This window comes from Lepisosteus oculatus, unplaced genomic scaffold, assembly GCF_040954835.1.
Source record: "Lepisosteus oculatus isolate fLepOcu1 unplaced genomic scaffold, fLepOcu1.hap2 HAP2_SCAFFOLD_75, whole genome shotgun sequence".
Taxonomy (NCBI): domain Eukaryota; kingdom Metazoa; phylum Chordata; class Actinopteri; order Semionotiformes; family Lepisosteidae; genus Lepisosteus; species Lepisosteus oculatus.
In genome coordinates this window covers 163,703-189,157 of record NW_027168309.1, presented here as the reverse complement: position 1 = coordinate 189,157, position 25,455 = coordinate 163,703, and the positions used below count along the sequence as shown (strand labels likewise).

Genomic DNA, 25,455 nt, shown 5'->3' with positions numbered 1-25,455 from the left:
TGATAGTTTCTTTGAAAGCTTCAACTGAACCTCGAAATCGAAGCAGTTATGTTTATATTGATTTCTCACTGTAATCATTACGAACCAGGAACAGCCAGCACACTCGGTCGCATTAGTAATTATGTCACGTCTCTACTTAGCAGAGCATTCAAAGGCCCACTGGAAGTAGTAAAGCACTAAAACACTGCAAAACTGAACTCGGGAAAATCATACTGGGAGCTCTGAGCGATGTCTGCATCCAAGCCATCCAATACGGACTCTGAAACCTTGGAATATCAACACTATGATGCGCTACCTTTTACCTGGAGCAAAACGATGGAATTAGAAGAATGCTTACCGCAGGATACAACTGTGCCGCTGTTATTTGGAGCACGGTTTTCACTTGCATGAAAACTACAGCAGAACGTAGAAGGATGATCACTGAGGAGTCCACGCGGGCATGCTGAGGAGATTGTAGGTCGTACATTTCAATGATTACTGACATTTGCGCTGCTGGAGGTACAGTAATCAACAAAGAACAGGGTGTGCTACTCTCGAATCCGGTCAGCACATGATGAAAAGCCAGGAAGTATACCTTGTCAAATTGCCGTCAACAGGGACAAGTTAACCACCAGCTCCACCGGCGCCCGGCTAGCTCAGTCGGTAGAGCATGAGACTCTTAATCTCAGGGTCGTGGGTTCGAGCCCCACGTTGGGCGGTGCCCGTCTCCTTATTAACAAAGTTTCCCGCTCATCCTTGAACCTCTTACACCTCGATGGTACCGAGCACTGCGTTTTAATGCACAGGTGTGATCAAACCGAGATGAAAAGGGCGTATCTAGCTCCTTGCCCGAGAGATAAATCAAGGGTTCCGCAGATAATCCCTTGGCTCCGGTCACCCGGACGCAGATAGGAGCTGCAGCCATCATAACTTGTATGAAAACTAAGAAGAGCTCCTGTCTATTTACAGTTTCATTTACTCTAGCGTTTCCTTAAACATTGCGTGTACGAAGGCTAAGAAATTGGAGAGCTATTCTAATACAATAACTATTAGGAATCTTTTCGGCATAACAGTTTCACTGTGATTTTGCAGGTAACACGTACGTTGGGAAAACATTTTGAACGCGATCAATAACCGCACTGGAAAAATGTGGGAAAGAAAGGGCGAAAAGCGACTCTTCAACATGTGGAAATATCTTCCTGAGCGGAGCCCTCTTCTCGAAGCTCAACACTCTGCAAGAGTCACTTCTCCCAACTTGCGCCCGCAGGTTTCCGTAGTGTGCCTGCAAAGAGCCATCCGCTTGAGACAGGTGCACCTCCCGATTTCATTGAACTAAGCTAGATGCACAATTTCTAATGCAGCCTTCATCACAATAGACAGTTCATTTCTCGAAAGCTTGTCGTAAAAAAAGGAAACAAAGAACGAAAACGTATAGCTGACAATCTTCTGAAGATGCAGATTCAGCTTTGGGGAAATGGACATTTTATGTATGCAGATGCTTTTCAAGCGCTGGTTTTAGAACGTCGCTGTGCTTCCAGCATCCTTTTCAGCCTTCTAAACTGGCTACCGAGGTGCCGATCACATTGTAAAGCGGTTGAGAGGCCGGAGCTGCTCAAACCGCTCTTGCCGTTTCCCATCAATCAAAAGCACTATGTTGTTTCTTTGTATGGAAAGCTTTTCAAGTCTGGCATCGACACGCACCTTTCCTGAAACGTCCAAAAGGTGAATGCTTCGCAAAGAAATCCAGTCTACCTTCAGGGGGCATGATGTTGAAATCGGAATGAGCCCTGGGTGGGCTTGAAGCAGCAGCTGTTCAGTTAACAGCTGCACAGAAACGCACCCCGCTTGCTTTGTATCATTCGCAAGTTTCTGGTTAAAGAGTAAAAAAGGCTGGAATTCTTCTGCCAGCCGGCAGGATTTCTTCTGCACTCACCCAGAAAAGCCAAGAATTGTATTTCATCTTTCGCAAGCTGTATTTTCCAGGAGGAGAATGAATACTTGCATTAAACTGAATCAAGCCGACAGAGACGCACAGCCGTTGTTTTTCTCCATGGGAAGTTTTTCGTTAAGGAAAAACACCGTTGTCATTTTCTTGCCAGCCGGCGGTATTTCTTGTGCAGCGATGAGCCAGATTTGTATTTCGTATTTCGCAAGTTGTGTGAATTTCTTGAAGTTGAAAGTGAATTCGCTCCAGAAAAGAAATGTCCAGTCGCATGAAAGCCGTGGCTGTTTGTTAAACCGCAGGACCTGACCTTGCGTTCTGTTTCTCATGGCGTTCGCAAAGGCGATTCCTGCCTTTAAAACTGCTGTGACTGCGACTGAAAGTGGCGTGTGGCGCAGCTTCTAAAGTCTTGTTGACGCTCCTCGATGTTGCTTTCTCTCTGCCTAAGGAAGTTCGATTGTCGCGTCGGAACGGGGAGACCTAATCCTTCCAGCTTTAAGCCACCCTTCAGTCTTCTGAAGGGTGTCCGAGTGCTAGCATGTCATTTGGCTTTTTTTTGGGGGGAAGCGGAGAGCGACATTGAAAAAGGTTACCGCCGCCGCCTCGCCCTCCGTGTTAAATGATCGCAAGCCGGCGGCGGCGGCGCTCCCTGTAGTCGTGGCCGAGCGGTTAAGGCGATGGGCTAGAAAGCCATTGGGGTCTCCCCGCGTCGGCTCGAATCCTGCCCACTACGGCGCCCTTCTCCTGTCGCTTCGGCCTGCCCAGAAAAAGGCGGAGTGCCGTTTCTCTCTTCCTGCTTCTTGTACAAACGCTAAATCGCTTGGACCTGCTGCCTTGGAAGTAATGTCTTCAACATCCACCAGTGACATTTCACAGCTGGAAGCACACAGCCACGCTTTTGGCATTGGCATGTCTTTTGCGCCCTACTTCCAGCCTTTGAAGACCTAATTATTCAAACTGAAAGAACCGGCTGAATGAGTGTTTGCAGTGCACCAGGAGGAGCAGGGACCATAGCATTGGAGGGGTGAGGATGGCGCAGATGGAAACGTTTTCATGCGCTCCTCTGGGAGGAATGAAAAGAAAAGACGAAACCGGAAACAGTAGTAGCCGCAAGAGGAAGTGTCTTCAAGCGCCAAGCAAGCGCTCCTCGTTAGTATAGTGGTGCGTATCCCCGCCTGTCACGTGGGAGACCAGGGATGGATTGCTTGACGGCGAGCCAGGTTGCTTTTCTCCCATCAGATTCCAACCGCTAATGCTAACGCAGTGTGTGGGAGCTTACATGCTTTTCCTTTCCCGTCTTTTTCGGACGACTATTCCAAAGGGGTAACCTGAAGGAATAGGGGCCTGAAGACACGAGGCATTCTTAAACCAGCACTGGGCTGCACGGCCTTCTGTTGTGATCAGGTTATATTCGAGTCAAAAAGCCAGAGCATCCGCTTCCATCCTATGGAGCACGAGCTAAATCGGAAGAGGCAGGGGATACACCTACGCCTATCGGCGCACGTTCCCTGCGTCAGGCTGCTTCACCCATTTGCACCCGACTGGAGACGGCACTGAGCAAGCTTTTTGTCAGGAGTGGGATTCGAACCCACGCCTCCAGGGGAGACTGCGACCTGAACGCAGCGCCTTAGACCGCTCGGCCATCCTGACGCGGGCCCCCTGTCCCGGGGCGGTCTGATGAGCCACCGCGATCCCACTACGCTCCTCGAGTATCGCACTGTTATTAATACTACAGTGTGACTCCAGCATTAAAATGTTTGGAAAATGTGTCGGCTTTTATAATCCAGTGTAGAGCAGCATGTGATGATTTGTGCTACAACACCAAGCGCTCAAAGTGACGTCTGCGTTTGTCGTTGAAACTTTCAACTCTTTCATCACTTATGTAGGAAATAAAAAGAGCAGTTGTGCGCCACACGCAGAGAGGCCGTCAGCAGAGTGGCGCAGCGGAAGCGTGCTGGGCCCATAACCCAGAGGTCGATGGATCGAAACCATCCTCTGCTACGTGTGTCCTATGCACGATTCATAAGCATGCCATTGGGTTAGCAAAGTGCCTTCAAATAGTCTGCATCTCCCTTTCTTTAAATTCTGTCCTGAGTTTCTCTCTCGTGTGTGTTTGTGCAAGCTTGACACTTGCGGGACTCTTTAATCTTCACCAATACGGAGATGACCAAATGTGTCTTCGGTTGTTCTGAGGTCTTTGATAGTTTCTTTGAAAGCTTCAACTGAACCTCGAAATCGAAGCAGTTATGTTTATATTGATTTCTCGCGTTAATCATTACGAACCAGGAACAGCCAGCACACTCGGTCGCATTAGTAATTATGTCACGTCTCTACTTAGCAGAGCATTCAAAGGCCCACTGGAAGTAGTAAAGCACTAAAACACTGCAAAACTGAACTCGGGAAAATCATACTGGGAGCTCTGAGCGATGTCTGCATCCAAGCCATCCAATACGGACTCTGAAACCTTGGAATATCAACACTATGATGCGCTACCTTTTACCTGGAGCAAAACGATGGAATTAGAAGAATGCTTACCGCAGGATACAACTGTGCCGCTGTTATTTGGAGCACGGTTTTCACTTGCATGAAAACTACAGCAGAACGTAGAAGGATGATCACTGAGGAGTCCACGCGGGCATGCTGAGGAGATTGTAGGTCGTACATTTCAATGATTACTGACATTTGCGCTGCTGGAGGTACAGTAATCAACAAAGAACAGGGTGTGCTACTCTCGAATCCGGTCAGCACATGATGAAAAGCCAGGAAGTATACCTTGTCAAATTGCCGTCAACAGGGACAAGTTAGCCACCAGCTCCACCGGCGCCCGGCTAGCTCAGTCGGTAGAGCATGAGACTCTTAATCTCAGGGTCGTGGGTTCGAGCCCCACGTTGGGCGGTGCCCGTCTCCTTATTAACAAAGTTTCCCGCTCATCCTTGAACCTCTTACACCTCGATGGTACCGAGCACTGCGTTTTAATGCACAGGTGTGATCAAACCGAGATGAAAAGGGCGTATCTAGCTCCTTGCCCGAGAGATAAATCAAGGGTTCCGCAGATAATCCCTTGGCTCCGGTCACCGGGACGCAGATAGGAGCTGCAGCCATCATAACTTGTATGAAAACTAAGAAGAGCTCCTGTCTATTTACAGTTTCATTTACTCTAGCGTTTCCTTAAACATTGCGTGTACGAAGGCTAAGAAATTGGAGAGCTATTCTAATACAATAACTATTAGGAATCTTTTGGGCATAACAGTTTCACTGTGATTTTGCAGGTAACACGTACGTTGGGAAAACATTTTGAACGCGATCAATAACCGCACTGGAAAAATGTGGGAAAGAAAGGGCGAAAAGCGACTCTTCAACATGTGGAAATATCTTCCTGAGCGGAGCCCTCTTCTCGAAGCTCAACACTCTGCAAGAGTCACTTCTCCCAACTTGCGCCCGCAGGTTTCCGTAGTGTGCCTGCAAAGAGCCATCCGCTTGAGACAGGTGCACCTCCCGATTTCATTGAACTAAGCTAGATGCACAATTTCTAATGCAGCCTTCATCACAATAGACAGTTCATTTCTCGAAAGCTTGTCGTAAAAAAAGGAAACAAAGAACGAAAACGTATAGCTGACAATCTTCTGAAGATGCAGATTCAGCTTTGGGGAAATGGACATTTTATGTATGCAGATGCTTTTCAAGCGCTGGTTTTAGAACGTCGCTGTGCTTCCAGCATCCTTTTCAGCCTTCTAAACTGGCTACCGAGGTGCCGATCACATTGTAAAGCGGTTGAGAGGCCGGAGCTGCTCAAACCGCTCTTGCCGTTTCCCATCAATCAAAAGCACTATGTTGTTTCTTTGTATGGAAAGCTTTTCAAGTCTGGCATCGACACGCACCTTTCCTGAAACGTCCAAAAGGTGAATGCTTCGCAAAGAAATCCAGTCTACCTTCAGGGGGCATGATGTTGAAATCGGAATGAGCCCTGGGTGGGCTTGAAGCAGCAGCTGTTCAGTTAACAGCTGCACAGAAACGCACCCCGCTTGCTTTGTATCATTCGCAAGTTTCTGGTTAAAGAGTAAAAAAGGCTGGAATTCTTCTGCCAGCCGGCAGGATTTCTTCTGCACTCACCCAGAAAAGCCAAGAATTGTATTTCATCTTTCGCAAGCTGTATTTTCCAGGAGGAGAATGAATACTTGCATTAAACTGAATCAAGCCGACAGAGACGCACAGCCGTTGTTTTTCTCCATGGGAAGTTTTTCGTTAAGGAAAAACACCGTTGTCATTTTCTTGCCAGCCGGCGGTATTTCTTGTGCAGCGATGAGCCAGATTTGTATTTCGTATTTCGCAAGTTGTGTGAATTTCTTGAAGTTGAAAGTGAATTCGCTCCAGAAAAGAAATGTCCAGTCGCATGAAAGCCGTGGCTGTTTGTTAAACCGCAGGACCTGAGCTTGCGTTCTGTTTCTCATGGCGTTCGCAAAGGCGATTCCTGCCTTTAAAACTGCTGTGACTGCGACTGAAAGTGGCGTGTGGCGCAGCTTCTAAAGTCTTGTTGACGCTCCTCGATGTTGCTTTCTCTCTGCCTAAGGAAGTTCGATTGTCGCGTCGGAACGGGGAGACCTAATCCTTCCAGCTTTAAGCCACCCTTCAGTCTTCTGAAGGGTGTCCGAGTGCTAGCATGTCATTTGGCTTTTTTTTGGGGGGAAGCGGAGAGCGACATTGAAAAAGGTTACCGCCGCCGCCTCGCCCTCCGTGTTAAATGATCGCAAGCCGGCGGCGGCGGCGCTCCCTGTAGTCGTGGCCGAGCGGTTAAGGCGATGGGCTAGAAAGCCATTGGGGTCTCCCCGCGTCGGCTCGAATCCTGCCCACTAAGGCGCCCTTCTCCTGTCGCTTCGGCCTGCCCAGAAAAAGGCGGAGTGCCGTTTCTCTCTTCCTGCTTCTTGTACAAACGCTAAATCGCTTGGACCTGCTGCCTTGGAAGTAATGTCTTCAACATCCACCAGTGACATTTCACAGCTGGAAGCACACAGCCACGCTTTTGGCATTGGCATGTCTTTTGCGCCCTACTTCCAGCCTTTGAAGACCTAATTATTCAAACTGAAAGAACCAGCTGAATGAGTGTTTGCAGTGCACCAGGAGGAGCAGGGACCATAGCATTGGAGGGGTGAGGATGGCGCAGATGGAAACGTTTTCATGCGCTCCTCTGGGAGGAATGAAAAGAAAAGACGAAACCGGAAACAGTAGTAGCCGCAAGAGGAAGTGTCTTCAAGCGCCAAGCAAGCGCTCCTCGTTAGTATAGTGGTGCGTATCCCCGCCTGTCACGTGGGAGACCAGGGATGGATTGCTTGACGGCGAGCCAGGTTGCTTTTCTCCCATCAGATTCCAACCGCTAATGCTAACGCAGTGTGTGGGAGCTTACATGCTTTTCCTTTCCCGTCTTTTTCGGACGACTATTCCAAAGGGGTAACCTGAAGGAATAGGGGCCTGAAGACACGAGGCATTCTTAAACCAGCACTGGGCTGCACGGCCTTCTGTTGTGATCAGGTTATATTCGAGTCAAAAAGCCAGAGCATCCGCTTCCATCCTATGGAGCACGAGCTAAATCGGAAGAGGCAGGGGATACACCTACGCCTATCGGCGCACGTTCCCTGCGTCAGGCTGCTTCACCCATTTGCACCCGACTGGAGACGGCACTGAGCAAGCTTTTTGTCAGGAGTGGGATTCGAACCCACGCCTCCAGGGGAGACTGCGACCTGAACGCAGCGCCTTAGACCGCTCGGCCATCCTGACGCGTGCCCCCTGTCCCGGGGCGGTCTGATGAGCCACCGCGATCCCACTACGCTCCTCGAGTATCGCACTGTTATTAATACTACAGTGTGACTCCAGCATTAAAATGTTTGGAAAATGTGTCGGCTTTTATAATCCAGTGTAGAGCAGCATGTGATGATTTGTGCTACAACACCAAGCGCTCAAAGTGACGTCTGCGTTTGTCGTTGAAACTTTCAACTCTTTCATCACTTATGTAGGAAATAAAAAGAGCAGTTGTGCGCCACACGCAGGGAGGCCGTCAGCAGAGTGGCGCAGCGGAAGCGTGCTGGGCCCATAACCCAGAGGTCGATGGATCGAAACCATCCTCTGCTACGTGTGTCCTATGCACGATTCATAAGCATGCCATTGGGTTAGCAAAGTGCCTTCAAATAGTCTGCATCTCCCTTTCTTTAAATTCTGTCCTGAGTTTCTCTCTCGTGTGTGTTTGTGCAAGCTTGACACTTGCGGGACTCTTTAATCTTCACCAATACGGAGATGACCAAATGTGTCTTCGGTTGTTCTGAGGTCTTTGATAGTTTCTTTGAAAGCTTCAACTGAACCTCGAAATCGAAGCAGTTATGTTTATATTGATTTCTCGCGTTAATCATTACGAACCAGGAACAGCCAGCACACTCGGTCGCATTAGTAATTATGTCACGTCTCTACTTAGCAGAGCATTCAAAGGCCCACTGGAAGTAGTAAAGCACTAAAACACTGCAAAACTGAACTCGGGAAAATCATACTGGGAGCTCTGAGCGATGTCTGCATCCAAGCCATCCAATACGGACTCTGAAACCTTGGAATATCAACACTATGATGCGCTACCTTTTACCTGGAGCAAAACGATGGAATTAGAAGAATGCTTACCGCAGGATACAACTGTGCCGCTGTTATTTGGAGCACGGTTTTCACTTGCATGAAAACTACAGCAGAACGTAGAAGGATGATCACTGAGGAGTCCACGCGGGCATGCTGAGGAGATTGTAGGTCGTACATTTCAATGATTACTGACATTTGCGCTGCTGGAGGTACAGTAATCAACAAAGAACAGGGTGTGCTACTCTCGAATCCGGTCAGCACATGATGAAAAGCCAGGAAGTATACCTTGTCAAATTGCCGTCAACAGGGACAAGTTAACCACCAGCTCCACCGGCGCCCGGCTAGCTCAGTCGGTAGAGCATGAGACTCTTAATCTCAGGGTCGTGGGTTCGAGCCCCACGTTGGGCGGTGCCCGTCTCCTTATTAACAAAGTTTCCCGCTCATCCTTGAACCTCTTACACCTCGATGGTACCGAGCACTGCGTTTTAATGCACAGGTGTGATCAAACCGAGATGAAAAGGGCGTATCTAGCTCCTTGCCCGAGAGATAAATCAAGGGTTCCGCAGATAATCCCTTGGCTCCGGTCACCCGGACGCAGATAGGAGCTGCAGCCATCATAACTTGTATGAAAACTAAGAAGAGCTCCTGTCTATTTACAGTTTCATTTACTCTAGCGTTTCCTTAAACATTGCGTGTACGAAGGCTAAGAAATTGGAGAGCTATTCTAATACAATAACTATTAGGAATCTTTTGGGCATAACAGTTTCACTGTGATTTTGCAGGTAACACGTACGTTGGGAAAACATTTTGAACGCGATCAATAACCGCACTGGAAAAATGTGGGAAAGAAAGGGCGAAAAGCGACTCTTCAACATGTGGAAATATCTTCCTGAGCGGAGCCCTCTTCTCGAAGCTCAACACTCTGCAAGAGTCACTTCTCCCAACTTGCGCCCGCAGGTTTCCGTAGTGTGCCTGCAAAGAGCCATCCGCTTGAGACAGGTGCACCTCCCGATTTCATTGAACTAAGCTAGATGCACAATTTCTAATGCAGCCTTCATCACAATAGACAGTTCATTTCTCGAAAGCTTGTCGTAAAAAAAGGAAACAAAGAACGAAAACGTATAGCTGACAATCTTCTGAAGATGCAGATTCAGCTTTGGGGAAATGGACATTTTATGTATGCAGATGCTTTTCAAGCGCTGGTTTTAGAACGTCGCTGTGCTTCCAGCATCCTTTTCAGCCTTCTAAACTGGCTACCGAGGTGCCGATCACATTGTAAAGCGGTTGAGAGGCCGGAGCTGCTCAAACCGCTCTTGCCGTTTCCCATCAATCAAAAGCACTATGTTGTTTCTTTGTATGGAAAGCTTTTCAAGTCTGGCATCGACACGCACCTTTCCTGAAACGTCCAAAAGGTGAATGCTTCGCAAAGAAATCCAGTCTACCTTCAGGGGGCATGATGTTGAAATCGGAATGAGCCCTGGGTGGGCTTGAAGCAGCAGCTGTTCAGTTAACAGCTGCACAGAAACGCACCCCGCTTGCTTTGTATCATTCGCAAGTTTCTGGTTAAAGAGTAAAAAAGGCTGGAATTCTTCTGCCAGCCGGCAGGATTTCTTCTGCACTCACCCAGAAAAGCCAAGAATTGTATTTCATCTTTCGCAAGCTGTATTTTCCAGGAGGAGAATGAATACTTGCATTAAACTGAATCAAGCCGACAGAGACGCACAGCCGTTGTTTTTCTCCATGGGAAGTTTTTCGTTAAGGAAAAACACCGTTGTCATTTTCTTGCCAGCCGGCGGTATTTCTTGTGCAGCGATGAGCCAGATTTGTATTTCGTATTTCGCAAGTTGTGTGAATTTCTTGAAGTTGAAAGTGAATTCGCTCCAGAAAAGAAATGTCCAGTCGCATGAAAGCCGTGGCTGTTTGTTAAACCGCAGGACCTGAGCTTGCGTTCTGTTTCTCATGGCGTTCGCAAAGGCGATTCCTGCCTTTAAAACTGCTGTGACTGCGACTGAAAGTGGCGTGTGGCGCAGCTTCTAAAGTCTTGTTGACGCTCCTCGATGTTGCTTTCTCTCTGCCTAAGGAAGTTCGATTGTCGCGTCGGAACGGGGAGACCTAATCCTTCCAGCTTTAAGCCACCCTTCAGTCTTCTGAAGGGTGTCCGAGTGCTAGCATGTCATTTGGCTTTTTTTTGGGGGGAAGCGGAGAGCGACATTGAAAAAGGTTACCGCCGCCGCCTCGCCCTCCGTGTTAAATGATCGCAAGCCGGCGGCGGCGGCGCTCCCTGTAGTCGTGGCCGAGCGGTTAAGGCGATGGGCTAGAAAGCCATTGGGGTCTCCCCGCGTCGGCTCGAATCCTGCCCACTACGGCGCCCTTCTCCTGTCGCTTCGGCCTGCCCAGAAAAAGGCGGAGTGCCGTTTCTCTCTTCCTGCTTCTTGTACAAACGCTAAATCGCTTGGACCTGCTGCCTTGGAAGTAATGTCTTCAACATCCACCAGTGACATTTCACAGCTGGAAGCACACAGCCACGCTTTTGGCATTGGCATGTCTTTTGCGCCCTACTTCCAGCCTTTGAAGACCTAATTATTCAAACTGAAAGAACCGGCTGAATGAGTGTTTGCAGTGCACCAGGAGGAGCAGGGACCATAGCATTGGAGGGGTGAGGATGGCGCAGATGGAAACGTTTTCATGCGCTCCTCTGGGAGGAATGAAAAGAAAAGACGAAACCGGAAACAGTAGTAGCCGCAAGAGGAAGTGTCTTCAAGCGCCAAGCAAGCGCTCCTCGTTAGTATAGTGGTGCGTATCCCCGCCTGTCACGTGGGAGACCAGGGATGGATTGCTTGACGGCGAGCCAGGTTGCTTTTCTCCCATCAGATTCCAACCGCTAATGCTAACGCAGTGTGTGGGAGCTTACATGCTTTTCCTTTCCCGTCTTTTTCGGACGACTATTCCAAAGGGGTAACCTGAAGGAATAGGGGCCTGAAGACACGAGGCATTCTTAAACCAGCACTGGGCTGCACGGCCTTCTGTTGTGATCAGGTTATATTCGAGTCAAAAAGCCAGAGCATCCGCTTCCATCCTATGGAGCACGAGCTAAATCGGAAGAGGCAGGGGATACACCTACGCCTATCGGCGCACGTTCCCTGCGTCAGGCTGCTTCACCCATTTGCACCCGACTGGAGACGGCACTGAGCAAGCTTTTTGTCAGGAGTGGGATTCGAACCCACGCCTCCAGGGGAGACTGCGACCTGAACGCAGCGCCTTAGACCGCTCGGCCATCCTGACGCGGGCCCCCTGTCCCGGGGCGGTCTGATGAGCCACCGCGATCCCACTACGCTCCTCGAGTATCGCACTGTTATTAATACTACAGTGTGACTCCAGCATTAAAATGTTTGGAAAATGTGTCGGCTTTTATAATCCAGTGTAGAGCAGCATGTGATGATTTGTGCTACAACACCAAGCGCTCAAAGTGACGTCTGCGTTTGTCGTTGAAACTTTCAACTCTTTCATCACTTATGTAGGAAATAAAAAGAGCAGTTGTGCGCCACACGCAGGGAGGCCGTCAGCAGAGTGGCGCAGCGGAAGCGTGCTGGGCCCATAACCCAGAGGTCGATGGATCGAAACCATCCTCTGCTACGTGTGTCCTATGCACGATTCATAAGCATGCCATTGGGTTAGCAAAGTGCCTTCAAATAGTCTGCATCTCCCTTTCTTTAAATTCTGTCCTGAGTTTCTCTCTCGTGTGTGTTTGTGCAAGCTTGACACTTGCGGGACTCTTTAATCTTCACCAATACGGAGATGACCAAATGTGTCTTCGGTTGTTCTGAGGTCTTTGATAGTTTCTTTGAAAGCTTCAACTGAACCTCGAAATCGAAGCAGTTATGTTTATATTGATTTCTCGCGTTAATCATTACGAACCAGGAACAGCCAGCACACTCGGTCGCATTAGTAATTATGTCACGTCTCTACTTAGCAGAGCATTCAAAGGCCCACTGGAAGTAGTAAAGCACTAAAACACTGCAAAACTGAACTCGGGAAAATCATACTGGGAGCTCTGAGCGATGTCTGCATCCAAGCCATCCAATACGGACTCTGAAACCTTGGAATATCAACACTATGATGCGCTACCTTTTACCTGGAGCAAAACGATGGAATTAGAAGAATGCTTACCGCAGGATACAACTGTGCCGCTGTTATTTGGAGCACGGTTTTCACTTGCATGAAAACTACAGCAGAACGTAGAAGGATGATCACTGAGGAGTCCACGCGGGCATGCTGAGGAGATTGTAGGTCGTACATTTCAATGATTACTGACATTTGCGCTGCTGGAGGTACAGTAATCAACAAAGAACAGGGTGTGCTACTCTCGAATCCGGTCAGCACATGATGAAAAGCCAGGAAGTATACCTTGTCAAATTGCCGTCAACAGGGACAAGTTAACCACCAGCTCCACCGGCGCCCGGCTAGCTCAGTCGGTAGAGCATGAGACTCTTAATCTCAGGGTCGTGGGTTCGAGCCCCACGTTGGGCGGTGCCCGTCTCCTTATTAACAAAGTTTCCCGCTCATCCTTGAACCTCTTACACCTCGATGGTACCGAGCACTGCGTTTTAATGCACAGGTGTGATCAAACCGAGATGAAAAGGGCGTATCTAGCTCCTTGCCCGAGAGATAAATCAAGGGTTCCGCAGATAATCCCTTGGCTCCGGTCACCCGGACGCAGATAGGAGCTGCAGCCATCATAACTTGTATGAAAACTAAGAAGAGCTCCTGTCTATTTACAGTTTCATTTACTCTAGCGTTTCCTTAAACATTGCGTGTACGAAGGCTAAGAAATTGGAGAGCTATTCTAATACAATAACTATTAGGAATCTTTTGGGCATAACAGTTTCACTGTGATTTTGCAGGTAACACGTACGTTGGGAAAACATTTTGAACGCGATCAATAACCGCACTGGAAAAATGTGGGAAAGAAAGGGCGAAAAGCGACTCTTCAACATGTGGAAATATCTTCCTGAGCGGAGCCCTCTTCTCGAAGCTCAACACTCTGCAAGAGTCACTTCTCCCAACTTGCGCCCGCAGGTTTCCGTAGTGTGCCTGCAAAGAGCCATCCGCTTGAGACAGGTGCACCTCCCGATTTCATTGAACTAAGCTAGATGCACAATTTCTAATGCAGCCTTCATCACAATAGACAGTTCATTTCTCGAAAGCTTGTCGTAAAAAAAGGAAACAAAGAACGAAAACGTATAGCTGACAATCTTCTGAAGATGCAGATTCAGCTTTGGGGAAATGGACATTTTATGTATGCAGATGCTTTTCAAGCGCTGGTTTTAGAACGTCGCTGTGCTTCCAGCATCCTTTTCAGCCTTCTAAACTGGCTACCGAGGTGCCGATCACATTGTAAAGCGGTTGAGAGGCCGGAGCTGCTCAAACCGCTCTTGCCGTTTCCCATCAATCAAAAGCACTATGTTGTTTCTTTGTATGGAAAGCTTTTCAAGTCTGGCATCGACACGCACCTTTCCTGAAACGTCCAAAAGGTGAATGCTTCGCAAAGAAATCCAGTCTACCTTCAGGGGGCATGATGTTGAAATCGGAATGAGCCCTGGGTGGGCTTGAAGCAGCAGCTGTTCAGTTAACAGCTGCACAGAAACGCACCCCGCTTGCTTTGTATCATTCGCAAGTTTCTGGTTAAAGAGTAAAAAAGGCTGGAATTCTTCTGCCAGCCGGCAGGATTTCTTCTGCACTCACCCAGAAAAGCCAAGAATTGTATTTCATCTTTCGCAAGCTGTATTTTCCAGGAGGAGAATGAATACTTGCATTAAACTGAATCAAGCCGACAGAGACGCACAGCCGTTGTTTTTCTCCATGGGAAGTTTTTCGTTAAGGAAAAACACCGTTGTCATTTTCTTGCCAGCCGGCGGTATTTCTTGTGCAGCGATGAGCCAGATTTGTATTTCGTATTTCGCAAGTTGTGTGAATTTCTTGAAGTTGAAAGTGAATTCGCTCCAGAAAAGAAATGTCCAGTCGCATGAAAGCCGTGGCTGTTTGTTAAACCGCAGGACCTGAGCTTGCGTTCTGTTTCTCATGGCGTTCGCAAAGGCGATTCCTGCCTTTAAAACTGCTGTGACTGCGACTGAAAGTGGCGTGTGGCGCAGCTTCTAAAGTCTTGTTGACGCTCCTCGATGTTGCTTTCTCTCTGCCTAAGGAAGTTCGATTGTCGCGTCGGAACGGGGAGACCTAATCCTTCCAGCTTTAAGCCACCCTTCAGTCTTCTGAAGGGTGTCCGAGTGCTAGCATGTCATTTGGCTTTTTTTTGGGGGGAAGCGGAGAGCGACATTGAAAAAGGTTACCGCCGCCGCCTCGCCCTCCGTGTTAAATGATCGCAAGCCGGCGGCGGCGGCGCTCCCTGTAGTCGTGGCCGAGCGGTTAAGGCGATGGGCTAGAAAGCCATTGGGGTCTCCCCGCGTCGGCTCGAATCCTGCCCACTACGGCGCCCTTCTCCTGTCGCTTCGGCCTGCCCAGAAAAAGGCGGAGTGCCGTTTCTCTCTTCCTGCTTCTTGTACAAACGCTAAATCGCTTGGACCTGCTGCCTTGGAAGTAATGTCTTCAACATCCACCAGTGACATTTCACAGCTGGAAGCACACAGCCACGCTTTTGGCATTGGCATGTCTTTTGCGCCCTACTTCCAGCCTTTGAAGACCTAATTATTCAAACTGAAAGAACCGGCTGAATGAGTGTTTGCAGTGCACCAGGAGGAGCAGGGACCATAGCATTGGAGGGGTGAGGATGGCGCAGATGGAAACGTTTTCATGCGCTCCTCTGGGAGGAATGAAAAGAAAAGACGAAACCGGAAACAGTAGTAGCCGCAAGAGGAAGTGTCTTCAAGCGCCAAGCAAGCGCTCCTCGTTAGTATAGTGGTGCGTATCCCCGCCTGTCACGTGGGAGACCGGGGATGGATTGCTTGACGGCGAGCCAGGTTGCTTTTCTCCCATCAGATTCCAACCGCTAATGCTAACGCAGTGTGTGGGAGCTTACATGCTTTTCCTTTCCCGTCTTTTTCGGACGACTATTCCAAAGGGGTAACCTGAAGGAATAGGGGCCTGAAGACACGAGGCATTCTTAAACCAGCACTGGGCTGCACGGCCTTCTGTTGTGATCAGGTTATATTCGAGTCAAAAAGCCAGAGCATCCGCTTCCATCCTATGGAGCACGAGCTAAATCGGAAGAGGCAGGGGATACACCTACGCCTATCGGCGCACGTTCCCTGCGTCAGGCTGCTTCACCCATTTGCACCCGACTGGAGACGGCACTGAGCAAGCTTTTTGTCAGGAGTGGGATTCGAACCCACGCCTCCAGGGGAGACTGCGACCTGAACGCAGCGCCTTAGACCGCTCGGCCATCCTGACGCGGGCCCCCTGTCCCGGGGCGGTCTGATGAGCCACCGCGATCCCACTACGCTCCTCGAGTATCGCACTGTTATTAATACTACAGTGTGACTCCAGCATTAAAATGTTTGGAAAATGTGTCGGCTTTTATAATCCAGTGTAGAGCAGCATGTGATGATTTGTGCTACAACACCAAGCGCTCAAAGTGACGTCTGCGTTTGTCGTTGAAACTTTCAACTCTTTCATCACTTATGTAGGAAATAAAAAGAGCAGTTGTGCGCCACACGCAGGGAGGCCGTCAGCAGAGTGGCGCAGCGGAAGCGTGCTGGGCCCATAACCCAGAGGTCGATGGATCGAAACCATCCTCTGCTACGTGTGTCCTATGCACGATTCATAAGCATGCCATTGGGTTAGCAAAGTGCCTTCAAATAGTCTGCATCTCCCTTTCTTTAAATTCTGTCCTGAGTTTCTCTCTCGTGTGTGTTTGTGCAAGCTTGACACTTGCGGGACTCTTTAATCTTCACCAATACGGAGATGACCAAATGTGTCTTCGGTTGTTCTGAGGTCTTTGATAGTTTCTTTGAAAGCTTCAACTGAACCTCGAAATCGAAGCAGTTATGTTTATATTGATTTCTCGCGTTAATCATTACGAACCAGGAACAGCCAGCACACTCGGTCGCATTAGTAATTATGTCACGTCTCTACTTAGCAGAGCATTCAAAGGCCCACTGGAAGTAGTAAAGCACTAAAACACTGCAAAACTGAACTCGGGAAAATCATACTGGGAGCTCTGAGCGATGTCTGCATCCAAGCCATCCAATACGGACTCTGAAACCTTGGAATATCAACACTATGATGCGCTACCTTTTACCTGGAGCAAAACGATGGAATTAGAAGAATGCTTACCGCAGGATACAACTGTGCCGCTGTTATTTGGAGCACGGTTTTCACTTGCATGAAAACTACAGCAGAACGTAGAAGGATGATCACTGAGGAGTCCACGCGGGCATGCTGAGGAGATTGTAGGTCGTACATTTCAATGATTACTGACATTTGCGCTGCTGGAGGTACAGTAATCAACAAAGAACAGGGTGTGCTACTCTCGAATCCGGTCAGCACATGATGAAAAGCCAGGAAGTATACCTTGTCAAATTGCCGTCAACAGGGACAAGTTAACCACCAGCTCCACCGGCGCCCGGCTAGCTCAGTCGGTAGAGCATGAGACTCTTAATCTCAGGGTCGTGGGTTCGAGCCCCACGTTGGGCGGTGCCCGTCTCCTTATTAACAAAGTTTCCCGCTCATCCTTGAACCTCTTACACCTCGATGGTACCGAGCACTGCGTTTTAATGCACAGGTGTGATCAAACCGAGATGAAAAGGGCGTATCTAGCTCCTTGCCCGAGAGATAAATCAAGGGTTCCGCAGATAATCCCTTGGCTCCGGTCACCCGGACGCAGATAGGAGCTGCAGCCATCATAACTTGTATGAAAACTAAGAAGAGCTCCTGTCTATTTACAGTTTCATTTACTCTAGCGTTTCCTTAAACATTGCGTGTACGAAGGCTAAGAAATTGGAGAGCTATTCTAATACAATAACTATTAGGAATCTTTTGGGCATAACAGTTTCACTGTGATTTTGCAGGTAACACGTACGTTGGGAAAACATTTTGAACGCGATCAATAACCGCACTGGAAAAATGTGGGAAAGAAAGGGCGAAAAGCGACTCTTCAACATGTGGAAATATCTTCCTGAGCGGAGCCCTCTTCTCGAAGCTCAACACTCTGCAAGAGTCACTTCTCCCAACTTGCGCCCGCAGGTTTCCGTAGTGTGCCTGCAAAGAGCCATCCGCTTGAGACAGGTGCACCTCCCGATTTCATTGAACTAAGCTAGATGCACAATTTCTAATGCAGCCTTCATCACAATAGACAGTTCATTTCTCGAAAGCTTGTCGTAAAAAAAGGAAACAAAGAACGAAAACGTATAGCTGACAATCTTCTGAAGATGCAGATTCAGCTTTGGGGAAATGGACATTTTATGTATGCAGATGCTTTTCAAGCGCTGGTTTTAGAACGTCGCTGTGCTTCCAGCATCCTTTTCAGCCTTCTAAACTGGCTACCGAGGTGCCGATCACATTGTAAAGCGGTTGAGAGGCCGGAGCTGCTCAAACCGCTCTTGCCGTTTCCCATCAATCAAAAGCACTATGTTGTTTCTTTGTATGGAAAGCTTTTCAAGTCTGGCATCGACACGCACCTTTCCTGAAACGTCCAAAAGGTGAATGCTTCGCAAAGAAATCCAGTCTACCTTCAGGGGGCATGATGTTGAAATCGGAATGAGCCCTGGGTGGGCTTGAAGCAGCAGCTGTTCAGTTAACAGCTGCACAGAAACGCACCCCGCTTGCTTTGTATCATTCGCAAGTTTCTGGTTAAAGAGTAAAAAAGGCTGGAATTCTTCTGCCAGCCGGCAGGATTTCTTCTGCACTCACCCAGAAAAGCCAAGAATTGTATTTCATCTTTCGCAAGCTGTATTTTCCAGGAGGAGAATGAATACTTGCATTAAACTGAATCAAGCCGACAGAGACGCACAGCCGTTGTTTTTCTCCATGGGAAGTTTTTCGTTAAGGAAAAACACCGTTGTCATTTTCTTGCCAGCCGGCGGTATTTCTTGTGCAGCGATGAGCCAGATTTGTATTTCGTATTTCGCAAGTTGTGTGAATTTCTTGAAGTTGAAAGTGAATTCGCTCCAGAAAAGAAATGTCCAGTCGCATGAAAGCCGTGGCTGTTTGTTAAACCGCAGGACCTGAGCTTGCGTTCTGTTTCTCATGGCGTTCGCAAAGGCGATTCCTGCCTTTAAAACTGCTGTGACTGCGACTGAAAGTGGCGTGTGGCGCAGCTTCTAAAGTCTTGTTGACGCTCCTCGATGTTGCTTTCTCTCTGCCTAAGGAAGTTCGATTGTCGCGTCGGAACGGGGAGACCTAATCCTTCCAGCTTTAAGCCACCCTTCAGTCTTCTGAAGGGTGTCCGAGTGCTAGCATGTCATTTGGCTTTTTTTTGGGGGGAAGCGGAGAGCGACATTGAAAAAGGTTACCGCCGCCGCCTCGCCCTCCGTGTTAAATGATCGCAAGCCGGCGGCGGCGGCGCTCCCTGTAGTCGTGGCCGAGCGGTTAAGGCGATGGGCTAGAAAGCCATTGGGGTCTCCCCGCGTCGGCTCGAATCCTGCCCACTACGGCGCCCTTCTCCTGTCGCTTCGGCCTGCCCAGAAAAAGGCGGAGTGCCGTTTCTCTCTTCCTGCTTCTTGTACAAACGCTAAATCGCTTGGACCTGCTGCCTTGGAAGTAATGTCTTCAACATCCACCAGTGACATTTCACAGCTGGAAGCACACAGCCACGCTTTTGGCATTGGCATGTCTTTTGCGCCCTACTTCCAGCCTTTGAAGACCTAATTATTCAAACTGAAAGAACCGGCTGAATGAGTGTTTGCAGTGCACCAGGAGGAGCAGGGACCATAGCATTGGAGGGGTGAGGATGGCGCAGATGGAAACGTTTTCATGCGCTCCTCTGGGAGGAATGAAAAGAAAAGACGAAACCGGAAACAGTAGTAGCCGCAAGAGGAAGTGTCTTCAAGCGCCAAGCAAGCGCTCCTCGTTAGTATAGTGGTGCGTATCCCCGCCTGTCACGTGGGAGACCAGGGATGGATTGCTTGACGGCGAGCCAGGTTGCTTTTCTCCCATCAGATTCCAACCGCTAATGCTAACGCAGTGTGTGGGAGCTTACATGCTTTTCCTTTCCCGTCTTTTTCGGACGACTATTCCAAAGGGGTAACCTGAAGGAATAGGGGCCTGAAGACACGAGGCATTCTTAAACCAGCACTGGGCTGCACGGCCTTCTGTTGTGATCAGGTTATATTCGAGTCAAAAAGCCAGAGCATCCGCTTCCATCCTATGGAGCACGAGCTAAATCGGAAGAGGCAGGGGATACACCTACGCCTATCGGCGCACGTTCCCTGCGTCAGGCTGCTTCACCCATTTGCACCCGACTGGAGACGGCACTGAGCAAGCTTTTTGTCAGGAGTGGGATTCGAACCCACGCCTCCAGGGGAGACTGCGACCTGAACGCAGCGCCTTAGACCGCTCGGCCATCCTGACGCGGGCCCCCTGTCCCGGGGCGGTCTGATGAGCCACCGCGATCCCACTACGCTCCTCGAGTATCGCACTGTTATTAATACTACAGTGTGACTCCAGCATTAAAATGTTTGGAAAATGTGTCGGCTTTTATAATCCAGTGTAGAGCAGCATGTGATGATTTGTGCTACAACACCAAGCGCTCAAAGTGACGTCTGCGTTTGTCGTTGAAACTTTCAACTCTTTCATCACTTATGTAGGAAATAAAAAGAGCAGTTGTGCGCCACACGCAGGGAGGCCGTCAGCAGAGTGGCGCAGCGGAAGCGTGCTGGGCCCATAACCCAGAGGTCGATGGATCGAAACCATCCTCTGCTACGTGTGTCCTATGCACGATTCATAAGCATGCCATTGGGTTAGCAAAGTGCCTTCAAATAGTCTGCATCTCCCTTTCTTTAAATTCTGTCCTGAGTTTCTCTCTCGTGTGTGTTTGTGCAAGCTTGACACTTGCGGGACTCTTTAATCTTCACCAATACGGAGATGACCAAATGTGTCTTCGGTTGTTCTGAGGTCTTTGATAGTTTCTTTGAAAGCTTCAACTGAACCTCGAAATCGAAGCAGTTATGTTTATATTGATTTCTCGCGTTAATCATTACGAACCAGGAACAGCCAGCACACTCGGTCGCATTAGTAATTATGTCACGTCTCTACTTAGCAGAGCATTCAAAGGCCCACTGGAAGTAGTAAAGCACTAAAACACTGCAAAACTGAACTCGGGAAAATCATACTGGGAGCTCTGAGCGATGTCTGCATCCAAGCCATCCAATACGGACTCTGAAACCTTGGAATATCAACACTATGATGCGCTACCTTTTACCTGGAGCAAAACGATGGAATTAGAAGAATGCTTACCGCAGGATACAACTGTGCCGCTGTTATTTGGAGCACGGTTTTCACTTGCATGAAAACTACAGCAGAACGTAGAAGGATGATCACTGAGGAGTCCACGCGGGCATGCTGAGGAGACTGTAGGTCGTACATTTCAATGATTACTGACATTTGCGCTGCTGGAGGTACAGTAATCAACAAAGAACAGGGTGTGCTACTCTCGAATCCGGTCAGCACATGATGAAAAGCCAGGAAGTATACCTTGTCAAATTGCCGTCAACAGGGACAAGTTAACCACCAGCTCCACCGGCGCCCGGCTAGCTCAGTCGGTAGAGCATGAGACTCTTAATCTCAGGGTCGTGGGTTCGAGCCCCACGTTGGGCGGTGCCCGTCTCCTTATTAACAAAGTTTCCCGCTCATCCTTGAACCTCTTACACCTCGATGGTACCGAGCACTGCGTTTTAATGCACAGGTGTGATCAAACCGAGATGAAAAGGGCGTATCTAGCTCCTTGCCCGAGAGATAAATCAAGGGTTCCGCAGATAATCCCTTGGCTCCGGTCACCCGGACGCAGATAGGAGCTGCAGCCATCATAACTTGTATGAAAACTAAGAAGAGCTCCTGTCTATTTACAGTTTCATTTACTCTAGCGTTTCCTTAAACATTGCGTGTACGAAGGCTAAGAAATTGGAGAGCTATTCTAATACAATAACTATTAGGAATCTTTTGGGCATAACAGTTTCACTGTGATTTTGCAGGTAACACGTACGTTGGGAAAACATTTTGAACGCGATCAATAACCGCACTGGAAAAATGTGGGAAAGAAAGGGCGAAAAGCGACTCTTCAACATGTGGAAATATCTTCCTGAGCGGAGCCCTCTTCTCGAAGCTCAACACTCTGCAAGAGTCACTTCTCCCAACTTGCGCCCGCAGGTTTCCGTAGTGTGCCTGCAAAGAGCCATCCGCTTGAGACAGGTGCACCTCCCGATTTCATTGAACTAAGCTAGATGCACAATTTCTAATGCAGCCTTCATCACAATAGACAGTTCATTTCTCGAAAGCTTGTCGTAAAAAAAGGAAACAAAGAACGAAAACGTATAGCTGACAATCTTCTGAAGATGCAGATTCAGCTTTGGGGAAATGGACATTTTATGTATGCAGATGCTTTTCAAGCGCTGGTTTTAGAACGTCGCTGTGCTTCCAGCATCCTTTTCAGCCTTCTAAACTGGCTACCGAGGTGCCGATCACATTGTAAAGCGGTTGAGAGGCCGGAGCTGCTCAAACCGCTCTTGCCGTTTCCCATCAATCAAAAGCACTATGTTGTTTCTTTGTATGGAAAGCTTTTCAAGTCTGGCATCGACACGCACCTTTCCTGAAACGTCCAAAAGGTGAATGCTTCGCAAAGAAATCCAGTCTACCTTCAGGGGGCATGATGTTGAAATCGGAATGAGCCCTGGGTGGGCTTGAAGCAGCAGCTGTTCAGTTAACAGCTGCACAGAAACGCACCCCGCTTGCTTTGTATCATTCGCAAGTTTCTGGTTAAAGAGTAAAAAAGGCTGGAATTCTTCTGCCAGCCGGCAGGATTTCTTCTGCACTCACCCAGAAAAGCCAAGAATTGTATTTCATCTTTCGCAAGCTGTATTTTCCAGGAGGAGAATGAATACTTGCATTAAACTGAATCAAGCCGACAGAGACGCACAGCCGTTGTTTTTCTCCATGGGAAGTTTTTCGTTAAGGAAAAACACCGTTGTCATTTTCTTGCCAGCCGGCGGTATTTCTTGTGCAGCGATGAGCCAGATTTGTATTTCGTATTTCGCAAGTTGTGTGAATTTCTTGAAGTTGAAAGTGAATTCGCTCCAGAAAAGAAATGTCCAGTCGCATGAAAGCCGTGGCTGTTTGTTAAACCGCAGGACCTGAGCTTGCGTTCTGTTTCTCATGGCGTTCGCAAAGGCGATTCCTGCCTTTAAAACTGCTGTGACTGCGACTGAAAGTGGCGTGTGGCGCAGCTTCTAAAGTCTTGTTGACGCTCCTCGATGTTGCTTTCTCTCTGCCTAAGGAAGTTCGATTGTCGCGTCGGAACGGGGAGACCTAATCCTTCCAGCTTTAAGCCACCCTTCAGTCTTCTGAAGGGTGTCCGAGTGCTAGCATGTCATTTGGCTTTTTTTTGGGGGGAAGCGGAGAGCGACATTGAAAAAGGTTACCGCCGCCGCCTCGCCCTCCGTGTTAAATGATCGCAAGCCGGCGGCGGCGGCGCTCCCTGTAGTCGTGGCCGAGCGGTTAAGGCGATGGGCTAGAAAGCCATTGGGGTCTCCCCGCGTCGGCTCGAATCCTGCCCACTACGGCGCCTTCTCCTGTCGCTTCGGCCTGCCCAGAAAAAGGCGGAGTGCCGTTTCTCTCTTCCTGCTTCTTGTACAAACGCTAAATCGCTTGGACCTGCTGCCTTGGAAGTAATGTCTTCAACATCCACCAGTGACATTTCACAGCTGGAAGCACACAGCCACGCTTTTGGCATTGGCATGTCTTTTGCGCCCTACTTCCAGCCTTTGAAGACCTAATTATTCAAACTGAAAGAACCGGCTGAATGAGTGTTTGCAGTGCACCAGGAGGAGCAGGGACCATAGCATTGGAGGGGTGAGGATGGCGCAGATGGAAACGTTTTCATGCGCTCCTCTGGGAGGAATGAAAAGAAAAGACGAAACCGGAAACAGTAGTAGCCGCAAGAGGAAGTGTCTTCAAGCGCCAAGCAAGCGCTCCTCGTTAGTATAGTGGTGCGTATCCCCGCCTGTCACGTGGGAGACCAGGGATGGATTGCTTGACGGCGAGCCAGGTTGCTTTTCTCCCATCAGATTCCAACCGCTAATGCTAACGCAGTGTGTGGGAGCTTACATGCTTTTCCTTTCCCGTCTTTTTCGGACGACTATTCCAAAGGGGTAACCTGAAGGAATAGGGGCCTGAAGACACGAGGCATTCTTAAACCAGCACTGGGCTGCACGGCCTTCTGTTGTGATCAGGTTATATTCGAGTCAAAAAGCCAGAGCATCCGCTTCCATCCTATGGAGCACGAGCTAAATCGGAAGAGGCAGGGGATACACCTACGCCTATCGGCGCACGTTCCCTGCGTCAGGCTGCTTCACCCATTTGCACCCGACTGGAGACGGCACTGAGCAAGCTTTTTGTCAGGAGTGGGATTCGAACCCACGCCTCCAGGGGAGACTGCGACCTGAACGCAGCGCCTTAGACCGCTCGGCCATCCTGACGCGGGCCCCCTGTCCCGGGGCGGTCTGATGAGCCACCGCGATCCCACTACGCTCCTCGAGTATCGCACTGTTATTAATACTACAGTGTGACTCCAGCATTAAAATGTTTGGAAAATGTGTCGGCTTTTATAATCCAGTGTAGAGCAGCATGTGATGATTTGTGCTACAACACCAAGCGCTCAAAGTGACGTCTGCGTTTGTCGTTGAAACTTTCAACTCTTTCATCACTTATGTAGGAAATAAAAAGAGCAGTTGTGCGCCACACGCAGAGAGGCCGTCAGCAGAGTGGCGCAGCGGAAGCGTGCTGGGCCCATAACCCAGAGGTCGATGGATCGAAACCATCCTCTGCTACGTGTGTCCTATGCACGATTCATAAGCATGCCATTGGGTTAGCAAAGTGCCTTCAAGAGGTTCAAGGATGAGCGGGAAACTTTGTTAATAAGGAGACGGGCACCGCCCAACGTGGGGCTCGAACCCACGACCCTGAGATTAAGCTAGATGCACAATTTCTAATGCAGCCTTCATCACAATAGACAGTTCATTTCTCGAAAGCTTGTCGTAAAAAAAGGAAACAAAGAACGAAAACGTATAGCTGACAATCTTCTGAAGATGCAGATTCAGCTTTGGGGAAATGGACATTTTATGTATGCAGATGCTTTTCAAGCGCTGGTTTTAGAACGTCGCTGTGCTTCCAGCATCCTTTTCAGCCTTCTAAACTGGCTACCGAGGTGCCGATCACATTGTAAAGCGGTTGAGAGGCCGGAGCTGCTCAAACCGCTCTTGCCGTTTCCCATCAATCAAAAGCACTATGTTGTTTCTTTGTATGGAAAGCTTTTCAAGTCTGGCATCGACACGCACCTTTCCTGAAACGTCCAAAAGGTGAATGCTTCGCAAAGAAATCCAGTCTACCTTCAGGGGGCATGATGTTGAAATCGGAATGAGCCCTGGGTGGGCTTGAAGCAGCAGCTGTTCAGTTAACAGCTGCACAGAAACGCACCCCGCTTGCTTTGTATCATTCGCAAGTTTCTGGTTAAAGAGTAAAAAAGGCTGGAATTCTTCTGCCAGCCGGCAGGATTTCTTCTGCACTCACCCAGAAAAGCCAAGAATTGTATTTCATCTTTCGCAAGCTGTATTTTCCAGGAGGAGAATGAATACTTGCATTAAACTGAATCAAGCCGACAGAGACGCACAGCCGTTGTTTTTCTCCATGGGAAGTTTTTCGTTAAGGAAAAACACCGTTGTCATTTTCTTGCCAGCCGGCGGTATTTCTTGTGCAGCGATGAGCCAGAT

The 25,455-nt window shown here is 48.9% G+C and overlaps 18 non-coding genes across 18 annotated transcripts; 12 read left to right on the top strand and 6 right to left on the bottom strand.

The window, feature by feature from the left end:
* The first annotated feature begins 624 nt into the window (after positions 1-624).
* Positions 625-697, top strand: trnak-cuu (transfer RNA lysine (anticodon CUU)). The gene has a single exon. It is a non-coding gene; the product is annotated as a tRNA-Lys (tRNA).
* Positions 698-3,488: 2,791 nt separating this feature from the next.
* On the bottom strand, positions 3,489-3,571 carry trnal-cag (transfer RNA leucine (anticodon CAG)). Its single transcript has one exon. It is a non-coding gene; the product is annotated as a tRNA-Leu (tRNA).
* A 279-nt stretch (positions 3,572-3,850) lies between these two features.
* On the top strand, positions 3,851-3,922 carry trnam-cau (transfer RNA methionine (anticodon CAU)). The gene has a single exon. It is a non-coding gene; the product is annotated as a tRNA-Met (tRNA).
* Positions 3,923-4,743: 821 nt separating this feature from the next.
* On the top strand, positions 4,744-4,816 carry trnak-cuu (transfer RNA lysine (anticodon CUU)). Its single transcript has one exon. It is a non-coding gene; the product is annotated as a tRNA-Lys (tRNA).
* A 2,791-nt stretch (positions 4,817-7,607) lies between these two features.
* trnal-cag (transfer RNA leucine (anticodon CAG)) lies at positions 7,608-7,690 on the bottom strand. Its single transcript has one exon. It is a non-coding gene; the product is annotated as a tRNA-Leu (tRNA).
* A 279-nt stretch (positions 7,691-7,969) lies between these two features.
* Positions 7,970-8,041, top strand: trnam-cau (transfer RNA methionine (anticodon CAU)). The gene has a single exon. It is a non-coding gene; the product is annotated as a tRNA-Met (tRNA).
* Positions 8,042-8,862: 821 nt separating this feature from the next.
* trnak-cuu (transfer RNA lysine (anticodon CUU)) lies at positions 8,863-8,935 on the top strand. The gene has a single exon. It is a non-coding gene; the product is annotated as a tRNA-Lys (tRNA).
* Positions 8,936-11,726: 2,791 nt separating this feature from the next.
* On the bottom strand, positions 11,727-11,809 carry trnal-cag (transfer RNA leucine (anticodon CAG)). Its single transcript has one exon. It is a non-coding gene; the product is annotated as a tRNA-Leu (tRNA).
* A 279-nt stretch (positions 11,810-12,088) lies between these two features.
* trnam-cau (transfer RNA methionine (anticodon CAU)) lies at positions 12,089-12,160 on the top strand. The gene has a single exon. It is a non-coding gene; the product is annotated as a tRNA-Met (tRNA).
* Positions 12,161-12,981: 821 nt separating this feature from the next.
* Positions 12,982-13,054, top strand: trnak-cuu (transfer RNA lysine (anticodon CUU)). The gene has a single exon. It is a non-coding gene; the product is annotated as a tRNA-Lys (tRNA).
* Positions 13,055-15,845: 2,791 nt separating this feature from the next.
* trnal-cag (transfer RNA leucine (anticodon CAG)) lies at positions 15,846-15,928 on the bottom strand. Its single transcript has one exon. It is a non-coding gene; the product is annotated as a tRNA-Leu (tRNA).
* A 279-nt stretch (positions 15,929-16,207) lies between these two features.
* trnam-cau (transfer RNA methionine (anticodon CAU)) lies at positions 16,208-16,279 on the top strand. The gene has a single exon. It is a non-coding gene; the product is annotated as a tRNA-Met (tRNA).
* An 821-nt stretch (positions 16,280-17,100) lies between these two features.
* On the top strand, positions 17,101-17,173 carry trnak-cuu (transfer RNA lysine (anticodon CUU)). The gene has a single exon. It is a non-coding gene; the product is annotated as a tRNA-Lys (tRNA).
* A 2,791-nt stretch (positions 17,174-19,964) lies between these two features.
* On the bottom strand, positions 19,965-20,047 carry trnal-cag (transfer RNA leucine (anticodon CAG)). Its single transcript has one exon. It is a non-coding gene; the product is annotated as a tRNA-Leu (tRNA).
* Positions 20,048-20,326: 279 nt separating this feature from the next.
* Positions 20,327-20,398, top strand: trnam-cau (transfer RNA methionine (anticodon CAU)). Its single transcript has one exon. It is a non-coding gene; the product is annotated as a tRNA-Met (tRNA).
* An 821-nt stretch (positions 20,399-21,219) lies between these two features.
* On the top strand, positions 21,220-21,292 carry trnak-cuu (transfer RNA lysine (anticodon CUU)). The gene has a single exon. It is a non-coding gene; the product is annotated as a tRNA-Lys (tRNA).
* A 2,790-nt stretch (positions 21,293-24,082) lies between these two features.
* trnal-cag (transfer RNA leucine (anticodon CAG)) lies at positions 24,083-24,165 on the bottom strand. The gene has a single exon. It is a non-coding gene; the product is annotated as a tRNA-Leu (tRNA).
* Positions 24,166-24,444: 279 nt separating this feature from the next.
* Positions 24,445-24,516, top strand: trnam-cau (transfer RNA methionine (anticodon CAU)). The gene has a single exon. It is a non-coding gene; the product is annotated as a tRNA-Met (tRNA).
* The last annotated feature ends 939 nt before the right edge of the window (positions 24,517-25,455 follow it).